At 38.6% G+C, this 11,074-nt stretch overlaps 2 pseudogenes; one reads left to right on the top strand and one right to left on the bottom strand.

Moving 5' to 3' along the window:
• LOC111237660 overlaps window positions 1-4,065 on the top strand; it is a 5,260-nt pseudogene extending 1,195 nt beyond the window's left edge.
• A 4,903-nt stretch (window positions 4,066-8,968) lies between these two features.
• LOC111237658 overlaps window positions 8,969-11,074 on the bottom strand; it is a 7,630-nt pseudogene continuing 5,524 nt past the window's right edge.

The following is an 11,074-nucleotide window of genomic DNA, read 5'->3' as shown; positions in this document are numbered from 1 at the left end:
AGCAGCAGCAGCAGCAGCTGGGAGGAGAGCAGGAGCCCCGGGGTGCTGGAGAAGGACGGCCTCTACAGCTGGAGCAGCACCCTGAGGCTCCCTGCGGACCAGTGGAGCAAGCTGGGCTCTGTGACCTGTGAGGCCACCCAGGGCTCCCAGACTCCGCTCTCAGAGACACTGAGGAGAGACCAGTGTTCCCAGTCCTGACCTGACTCACTGGGACTCTGCTACTGGTTTTACTCTGCTACTGCTCTCAGTCTGCAACAATGTCTCTCTCTCTCTCTCTCTCTTTCTTTCTCTCTCTCTCTTTCCATAATCTGACCACCTGAACATCGTTCAATTCATACTGATGTTTTCATTGTTTTAATTTTGCTGATGTTGTTGCTTTACATCAATAAAGATTATTTTCTTCAAATTAAATATTTTTAGTGGATTATTTTATTCCAACAACAGATGCATTCTTCATATTTCTGTAGCTGCAGGATTGTATCTCAGAGTCAGATGTTGTCTTTACTGATAACACTTTCATTAATGAACTATGGGATTATATTACATGTATTGTAATTTAACTACTAACTATTTGAGTCTAACCTGACAGTCTCTGTGTTCAGCAGTGGTTTCCTAAAGCAGGTAAAAACAAGGTGTGAATGGAAGGATGACGAGAGGCCAGTTTTATTGAATGATTTTAACATGTTATTTACATTAAATAAAAAATAGAGTTTTACAGATTAGAAATAAATTGTTGATCATCAGCATATGATGATATCACATGAATCTTATCTCACAGTTTTAATTCGAAGTTTTATCGTCAATATTGATAATTTATTCAAAAACACAGAATGAACAACACTAATGGGTCATTATTCATGAGCTTTTAGATTATTATAACATATAGTGGCATTGAATGTAAATCACATACTCATCCTCAAAGTAAAACTAACAGCACCACTAATGTGTTCTAATATTAGATTTTTTACTGTATCATTGTAATGAGTTTTCATTTTTCACTTTTCCATTTCTTGGCTCATTAAATTGATTAAAGGGGTGATTAGTAAGTTCTCTCTGCTGGTGAACATGGTTTCTTACCGTGGTGGTGATTGTAGTTTGACAAGAGCTTCGGCCATCGTCACTGTCACTGTTTAGATATTCACTTGTAATGTAAAGTAAACTACTCATTGTTGAGGTCAAGTAGCCGATTATGATCCATCCAGAGTGTGTATACATTGTGTGTGTGTGTGTGTGTGTGTGTGTGTGTGTGTGTGTGTCCTCAGTGAACTGTGTCAGTTCAGTTTCTGTTCAGTCTGACTGAGGGAGGTTTTTGTACGACGCTTTTTCACTGTGTGAACAGCTCCCAGCGGCTGACGTCGAATTCACCCTTACAGTAGTAAACTGCTGCATCTTCAGTCTGGACTCCACTGATGGTCAGAGTGAAGTCAGAGTTTGATCCACTGCCTGTAAAACGACCTGGAATCCCTGATGCTCGAGTGGTAGCATCGTAAATAAGGAGTTTAGGTTTTTCTCCATCTCTCTGTTGGTACCAGGCTAAATAGTTTGAGTTATAAACACCCTGACTGGTCCTACAGCTGATGGTGACGGAGCCTCCCAGAGCAGAGCTCACTGCTCCAGACTGAGTCACTGTGACCTGTCCTCTGGACTCTGAGGACACAGAGACAGAAACATAAAGCAGCGTCATGGTTTTGTCGGCTTCATTTCAGAGGGACGGATGTTGATAGAGGAGAGGAGTTTGATTCTCTGGACTTTACCTGTGAAGCAGCAGCAGAGGAGAGTCCAGATGAGGACGGAGACCAAAGTCATGTTTCTGATGAGGAGGATTTCTGTGTCTTCTGTTGTCATGAAGGACAGCTGTCAGTCATCCAGTCTTCAACTCTCAGGACTATAAACTCTCCCAGAGCACTGGAGCATGGTGCTGCTGATGCAAAGTGGCTCTCTATGGAAATGCTCTGACTGACTCCAGCAGGGACTTGGATCACTCTGATCATGCTGTTTATCAATGGATCAATCAGCTGATCAGAGTATTGATCAGGATGTGTTAATACTTATTTCCATGCAGTTTAGGTTTTATGTGTTTGAGTAACTTTTATTCTGATATTCTTCTCCTATATTTAATGAATTGAAGCAAAAGGTTGATTTTTCTTTAAAATGAATAAATATAGAATATTGACAATTTTATGAATATTGTTCTGTGGTTGATATTTATCACGTCTGATTAAAAAATATTAAAACAGATTCATTCTGGTGAGTTTGTTTGTTTCAGAGTCAGAGAGCCGTGTCTCTCTACAGTGAGAGGTTTTTGTACGACGGCTCAATGACTTTGTTTCACTGTGGTACACGTTTGGTGGAGGAACCAGACTGGATGTTGGAAGTAAGTTAATGTTTTGTATTTTCTATGAATTCATTTTCAGGTTTTTCATCTCTTACATGTTGAAAACACTCGAGGAATTTCAAAGTTTGTTGTTTCCACTTTGTTTTTTAACATTCAACAGTTTAGTTTTTCCAGATCTGAATCCAACCAGGGTTATACTGATTTTTCTTATTCTAAATTTGAGAACAGCTGACAATAAATGAAATAAATACAAATGTAATCATTAGATTTAGAGTTTTATCATGAGAACTTGTAGATTTAGTTCAGTCTGACAGAGTCAGAGAGCCGTGTCTCTCTACAGTGAGAGGTTTTTGTACGACGGCTCAATGACTTTGTTTCACTGTGGTGGACTTTTGGTGGAGGAACCAGACTGGATGTTGGAAGTAAGTTTTTACACAAATACTAAAAAAACATTAATGTAACGTAATGTTGTAAATTCAGTTTCTTAATATTTGCAGCAGATAAAATGATCGTGTTTATTCATCAGACTTTGAGTCTTAATGTTTTTACTTCTCCTCCTTCATCATGGAGGTGAACTCAGAGCAGCTTTACTGAACTTTTCTTTACACATTCCTGTCATGCTGAAATTCAAGTTCAACTGTAGAAAAGATCAAACTTTAATTATTTTTAAATATGTTTCCTAAAAGTGATTTATACATTTAAAACCTAAAAGACATTTAATGAATTAAAATTCACCTCATTTAGATGAGTATTGAAAAATGTTGTCATGCTGCACATTATGTAAAATCTGACATTGCTTCATGCTGTCATACTCTGTGTCCAATGTAGTTTGAAATAACTTCAAAACTTTTTTAAACAATGACTGAATTCAACATGAGGAACATTTGATGGTTGTCAGATTATTTTGTGTATTTGCTTGTTTCCTCTGAAAAGTGAAGTTTTTGATTAGTGAATTTATTGATCATTTTTATGAAAAAGTTCAAAAGAATTGTGCCAAATCTTCTTCTGGTGTTTCCAGTGTAGTTTGATATATTTCAGGTCAAACTGTACGATGATTGTCTCTGTGCTGATGTGCATGAGAGGCTTCTTAAAGGGAAGTGAAACAATGTGAGTGAGTGACTGGTGGAGCAGAAAAACCATCTGACAGAAACTCCTTAAAGGAGGAAATCAACTGTCACACAGTAAAGGTGTCCAGGTGTCTGCTGTTTGATTGACAGCTGCTGATTGTTGTCTCCTAGGTGACGCCCGTCCCACCCTGACGGTGCTGCCCCCCTCCAGTGAGGAGCTGCAGCAGGAGAAGGTCACAGTCCTGTGCCTGGCCAACAAGGGCTTCCCCTCAGACTGGAGTCTGGCCTGGAAGGTGGAGGGCAGCAGCAGCAGCAGCAGCAGCTGGGAGGAGAGCAGGAGCCCCGGGGTGCTGGAGAAGGACGGCCTCTACAGCTGGAGCAGCACCCTGAGGCTCCCTGCGGACCAGTGGAGCAAGCTGGGCTCTGTGACCTGTGAGGCCACCCAGGGCTCCCAGACTCCGCTCTCAGAGACACTGAGGAGAGACCAGTGTTCCCAGTCCTGACCTGACTCACTGGGACTCTGCTACTGGTTTTATTCTCTTCTCTGTCACACTGTCTCTCTCTCTTTTATTTCACATTTCAGTAACAATATTTACGACCTTCTCACAGTGTTTCCACATTGTTTCTGTGTTTCTAGAAAATAAAAATCTGTTCATCAAATCATTTATTTTGTGTCATCGTGACTTTTTTAAATCCAGAGAAAAATTCAGGCGACAAAAACATTGTAATTTCTCCATGATGACATCATACAGAATATATAACATTACATAATACATATTCATACTGACTGTTTATTCATAGTGTACATTAGCTCAGTCACAACTCCTCATTATTCTTTAACTGGTACAAGCCAGTGATGGAAGTTGCAGTCCATAATTTGTGATCAATAATCAATCAGAATCAATAAGGACTTATTCATGAGTGTAAAGTGTCTCTTCTATATTCATGGCAGATTTTTCTTCAGTATTAACATTTGTAACTAAAACCATTGAAGGAACATTTCAATGAAGAATCATCCAGTCATCTCTTGTTACTGAAGTGTGTCATAGTGAGACTCTCACATTGTTTTACTCGTAGCTTTTTCTACAGAATTCAAAAATCCTTTAAACAGAACAAAGAAACTCAAAAAATAAAATGTTATGATTGTGAAACAAGAAGCAACATGTCCTCAGCATGTAGAGATATAAAGTGGATGGAATCTCTCCTTCTAATCTTGGAAGTATGAAGAATTAAAGTTTTACTGAATTAAATTCTCCATGAATCTTTTTCTATTTCAATGATGAAATACGTTTTTTTTTGGAACATAAAACATACAAATTGACTAAAATATGTAACAGTGGAATAATAAGTACCTTTATATGAAGGAAATTATATCTTATTAAAGTTTTCCAATTTATTTACTCAATGAATATATTTTGAGTTTATGAGGAAATGTTATGAGAAAACTCTGTTGGTGTTCACATTATCAAACTTAAACTAAGGTTAGCTTTGATCAGCAGAATGGTCCAAAGCCAATGTTAATGGAAGTATTAACAGAAAAACCTTTTGGATTAAATACAGTATATTGAGAGTTAAAAAGTTCAAAGTGGATCAAAGTGACTTGTGTCTTAGTGTCAGTGCAGCTGTGAGTCAGATCAGTTCCTCTGTGTGTGTGTGTGTGTGTGTGTGTGTGTCCCCTTATGTGTGTGTGTCCTGTTTTTCACTTCTGATCTTATAAAAAACTTGTGGAAGGGAATTGAAGATTTTCTGGTGTATAGTAGGAAGTCATCATCGTACAGGCTGATGTTATGATGATGTGAAATGATTGATACCTGGGATGTTGATAAATTTCCTGAATCATAAAAGCAGGGTTCAGAGTAGTTTGAAAAAATCATAGAGGTCTAATTAATATTCACAATTATATTTGAATCAATATATATCTACTGGTATCATGAGTTACAAGTGCAGTTGTTTTCCACCACTGGAGACAGGTCTTGGTGAATAAAGGAAATTTGATATTGATCTTGTGATGTTTACTTTAGACTTGTAAGGCAATAGCTGCTAATGCTAACGCTGACTTTGTAGTGATAACAAAACATAAAAATACTTTCTTTAACTAAACCTAAAATAAATGAAATGCCACTGATCGGAGACCGTGGGAGCACGGCAACTTTCACATGTTTCGACACGAGCGGTGAATGCAAATGGACCATTTGAAGTGGGGCGTTGAGTTCGCTCATCTTAATTCCCCACACTAGCAGATCAGAAAAGCACGAAGTTTCATCGGAGAGTGGCAGTACACTAGTCAGCATGAACGAATGAAAAGCGGCTGTATCTCGGAGGATAGTCTCCGGCACTTTACCTGATTCCTCACCGGTTAGAGCAGGGGGCGGGAACCTATGACTCGTGAGCCAGGTGTGGCTCTTTTGATGATTGCATCTGGCTCGCAGATTTCGGCTTTTCAGATAAAACATAAAATATTATCACTTGTTTTAATCCATCCATCGATTTTCCACTGCTCATGTCCTGTTCAGGGCTGCAGTTGGCTGCAGGAGCAATTGTCCATTATTTTAATTGGATGATAATAGCCTACGTTGGCCGTTGCTGGGTAAACAGGTAAACGCCCCCTTTTGAATCAGTCTGCTCGGTCATTAGCTCAAAGCTAACCCTTCGACGAAGAAGATGGCGAAAAGAAAAAAAGATGATGAGTATCGTACATTTCAGGACGAATGGACTGAAGAATTCGCCTTTGTGGAGAGAGCAGGTTCTGCGGTGTGCCTAATTTGGAATGACAAAATTGCATCGATGAAACGGTCGAATGTAAAGCGGCACTTCCACACACGCCATGCTACCTTTGCATCAAAGTACCCTGCGGGTATTTTCAGTATTAAAATATATTATATGGCTCTCACTGAAATAAATTTCCAAATATTTTGCTTTCATGGCTCTGAGTCAAAAAGGTTCCCAACCCCTGGGTTATAGAAACAAACCCGTGAGAAATGAACAGCTTGAACCGAGGGTCAACCTCCACGCTTACCTCTGGTTCGGGTAAAGTGTCTTTTACAGGTGGGGACGCGGAGTTTATAAAACCCACACCTGCGGGAGGTTTACCATTTTTGTTTTGTCCTTTTTTCCTAAGCGTCGGACAGGCCGCGATCAGATGGCCTGCTCATGGCAGTAGAAACACTCGCGGTGTCATGGTTTGTCCTCCATACATACCTGCCTTCAGTTGTTTTCCACTCACCACTCCCTTGCTCACCCCATCTGCCAGCCACACCCACCTCGTCAGTCACTTCATTCACCTGTTCCACATAAGGCGAATTCTTCAGTCCTATGTCCTGAAATGTACGATACCATCATCTTTTTTTCTTTTCGCCATCTTCTTCGTCGAAGGGTTAGCTTTGAGCTAATGGCCGAGCAGACTGATTCAAAAGGGGGCGTTTACCTGTTTACCCAGCAACGGCCAACGTAGGCTGTTATCATCCAATTAAAATAATGGACAATTGCTCCTGCAGCCAACTGCAGCCCTGAACAGGACATGAGAAGTGGAAATCGATGGATGGATTAAAACAGCGATAATATTTTATGTTTTATCTGAAAAGCCGAAATCTGCGAGCCAGATGCAATCATCAAAAGAGCCACACCTGGCTCACGAGTCATAGGTTCCCGACCCCTGCTCTAACCGGTGAGGAATCAGGTAAAGTGCCGGAGACTATCCTCCGAGATACAGCCGCTTTTCATTCGTTATGCTGACTAGTGTACTGCCACTCTCCGATGAAAGTTTCGTGCTTTTCTGATCTGCTAGTGTGGGGAATTAAGATGAGCGAACTCAACGCGCACTTCACATGGTCCATTTGCATTCACCGCTCGTGTCGGAACATGTGAAAGTTGCCGTGCTCCCACGGTTTCCGATCAGTGGCATTTCATTTATTTTAGGTTTAGTTAAAGAAAGTTTTTATGTTTTGTTATCAACTAAAGTCAGCGTATGCATTAGCAGCTATTGCTTACAAGTCTAAAGTAAACATCACAAGATCAATATCAAATTTCCTTTATTCACCAAGACCTGTCTCCAGTGGTGGAAAACAACTGCACTTGTAACTCATGATACCAGTAGATATATATTGATTCAAATATAATTATGAATATTAATTAGACCTCTATGATTTTTTCACACTACTCTGAACCCTGCTTTTATGATTTAGGAAATTTGTCAACATCGCAGGTATCAATCATTTCAACATCATAACATCAGCCTGTATGATGATGACTTCCTACTATAACCAGAAAATCTTCAATTCCCTTCTTTAGTTTTTATAAGATCAGAAGTGTAAAAAGGGCACACACACACACACACCCACAACACACACACACACACAGCACACACACACACCACACACACACAACAGCCCTAACCTTACCCTAGCCTTCACAAATAAAACGCCGACTTAATTCAAAGCACAACCCTAAAACCAAGTCTTGGTCCTCAACAAAGCACTTGAAGCTGAAGATCGGCCCAAATATCCTCACAAGTCTAACACGTCCTCACAACGACAAAAGTCCTGAACTACTTGTGGAGATTAAATATCTTTTTAACTCTACATTTTTAGTGGAACAAAAACCTCCCTCAGCTGCAGAGGAACTGATCTGACTCACAGCTGCACTGACACTAAGACACAAGTCACTTTGATCCACTTTGAACTTTTTAACTCTCAATATACTGTATTTAATCCAAAAGGTTTTTCTGTTAATACTTCCATTAACATTGGCTTTGGACCATTCTGCTGATCAAAGCTAACCTTAGTTTAAGTTTGATAATGTGAACACCAACAGAGTTTTCTCATAACATTTCTCATAAACTCAAAATTATTCATTAAAAAATAAATTGGAAATTTTAATAAGATATCATTTCCTTCATATAAAGTTACTTATTATTCTCTGTGACATATTTTGGTCAATTTGTTTGTTTTATTTTCAAAAAAAAAAGTATTTATCATTGAATATAGAAAAAGATTCAAGAGAATTTAATTCACTAACACTTTAATTCTTCATACTTCCAAGATTAGAAGGAGAGATTCCATCCACTTTAATATCTCTACATGCTGAGGACATGTTGCTTCTTGTTTCACAATCATAACATTTTATTTTGAGTTTCTTTGTTCTGTTAAAGGATTTTTGAATTCTGTAGAAAAAAGCTACGAGTAAAAACAATGTGAGAGTCTCACTATGACACACTTCAGTAACAAGAGATGACTGGATGATTCTTCATTGAAATGTTCCTTCAATGGTTTTAGTTACAAATGTTAATACTGAAGAAAAATCTGCCATGAATATAGAAGAGACACTTTACACTCATTAATAAGTCTTTATTGATTCTGATTGATTATTGATCACAAATTATGGACTGCAACTTCCATCACTGGCTTGTACCAGTTAAAGAATAATGAGGAGTTGTGACTGAGCTAATGTACACTATGAATAAACAGTCAGTATGAATATGTATAATGTAATGTTATGTATTCTGTATGATGTCATAATGGAGAAATTACAATTTTTTCTGGATTTAAAAAAAGTCACGAGAAAACAAAAATGATTTGATGAACAGATTTTTATTTTCTAGAAACACAGAAACAATGTGGAAACACTGTGAGAAGGTCGTAAATATTGTTACTGAAATGTGAAATAAAAGAGAGAGAGACAGTGTGACAGAGAAGAGAATAAACCAGTAGCAGAGTCGCCAGTGAGTCAGGTCAGGACTGGGAACACTGGTCTCTCCTCAGTGCTCTGAGAGCGGAGTCTGGGAGCCCTGGGTGGCTCACAGGTCACAGAGCCCAGCTTGCTCCAACTGGTCCGCAGGGAGCCTCAGGGTGCTGCTCCAGCTGTAGAGGCCGTCCTTCTCCAGCACCCCGGGGCTCCTGCTCTCCTCCAGCTGCTGCTGCTGCTGCTGCTGCCCTCCACCTTCCAGGCCAGACTCCAGTCTGAGGGAAGCCCTTGTTGGCCAGGCACAGGACTGTGACCTTCTCCTGCTGCAGCTCCTCACTGGAGGGGGCAGCACCGTCAGGGTGGGACGGGCGTCACCTAGGAGACAACAATCAGCACTATCAATCAAACAGCAGACACCCGGACACCTTTACTGTGTGACAGTTGATTTCCTCCTTTAAGGAGTTTCTGTCAGATGGTTTTTCTGCTCCACCAGTCACTCACTCACATTGTTTCACTTCCCTTTAAGAAGCCTCTCATGCACATCAGCACAGAGACAATCATCGTACAGTTTGACCTGAAATATATCAAACTACATGGAAACACCAGAAGAAGATTTGGCACAATTCTTTTTTAAACTTTTTCATAAAATGATGCAATAAATTCACTAATCAAAAACTTCACTTTTCAGAGGAAACAAGCAAATACACAAAATAATTCTGACAACCATCAAATGTTCCTCATGTTGAATTCAGTCATTGTTTAAAAAAGTTTTGAAGTTATTTCAAAACTACATTGGACACAGAGTATGACAGCATGAAGCAATGTCAGATTTTACATAATGTGCAGCATGACAACATTTTTCAATACTCATCTAAATGAGGTGAATTTTAATTCATTAAATGTCTTTTAGGTTTTAAATGTATAAATACATTTTAGAAAAACATATTTAAAAATAATTAAAGTTTGATTTTTTCTACAGTTGAACTTGAATTTCAGCATGACAGAATGTGTAAAGAAAGTTCAGTAAAGCTGCTCTGAGTTACCTCCATGATGAAGGAGGAGAAGTAAAAACATTAAGACTCAAAGTCTGATGAATAAACACGATCATTTTATCTGCTGCAAATATTAAGAAACTGAATTTACAACATTACGTTACATTAATGTTTTTTTAGTATTTGTGTAAAAACTTACTTCCAACATCCAGTCTGGTTCCTCCACCAAAAGTCCACCACAGTGAAACAAAGTCATTGAGCCGTCGTACAAAAACCTCTCACTGTAGAGAGACACGGCTCTCTGACTCTGTCAGACTGAACTAAATCTACAAGTTCTCATTATAAACTCTAAATCAAATGATTATATTAATTTAATTTCTTTCTATTGTCAGTTGTTCTCAAAATAAGTAAATAAGTAAAATAAGAAAATCAGTATAACCCTGGTTGGATTCAGATCTGGAAAAAACAAACTGTTGAATGTTGAAAAACAAAGTGGAAACACACAAACTTTGAAATTCCTCGAGTGTTTTCAACATGTAAGAGATGAAAAAGCGGAAAATTAATTCATAAAAAATGAAACATTAACTTACTTCCAACATCCAGTCTGGTTCCTCCACCAAAAGTCAACCACAGTGAAACAAAGTCATTGAGCCGTCGTACAAAAAACCTCTCACTGTAGAGAGACACGGCTCTCTGACTCTGAAACAAACAAACTCACCAGAATGAATCTGTTTTAATATTTTTAATCAGACGTGAGAAAATATCAACCACAGAACAATATTCATAAAATTGTCAATATTCTATATTTATTCATTTTAAAGAAAAATCAACCTTTTGCTTACAATTCATTAAATATAGGAGAAGAATATCAGAATAAAAGTTACTCAAACACATAAAACCTAAAACTGCATGGAAATAAGTATTAACACAATCCTGATCAATACTCTGATCAAGCTGATTGATCCATTGAGAAAACGCCATGATCAGAGTGATCGAAGTCC

This window comes from Seriola dumerili, unplaced genomic scaffold (assembly GCF_002260705.1).
Source record: "Seriola dumerili isolate Sdu_G_001 unplaced genomic scaffold, Sdu_1.0 BDQW01001075.1, whole genome shotgun sequence".
NCBI classification, from domain to species: Eukaryota; Metazoa; Chordata; class Actinopteri; order Carangiformes; family Carangidae; genus Seriola; species Seriola dumerili.
Note: the sequence above shows the minus strand (reverse complement) of the source record. Positions and strands in the feature narration are given on the sequence as shown.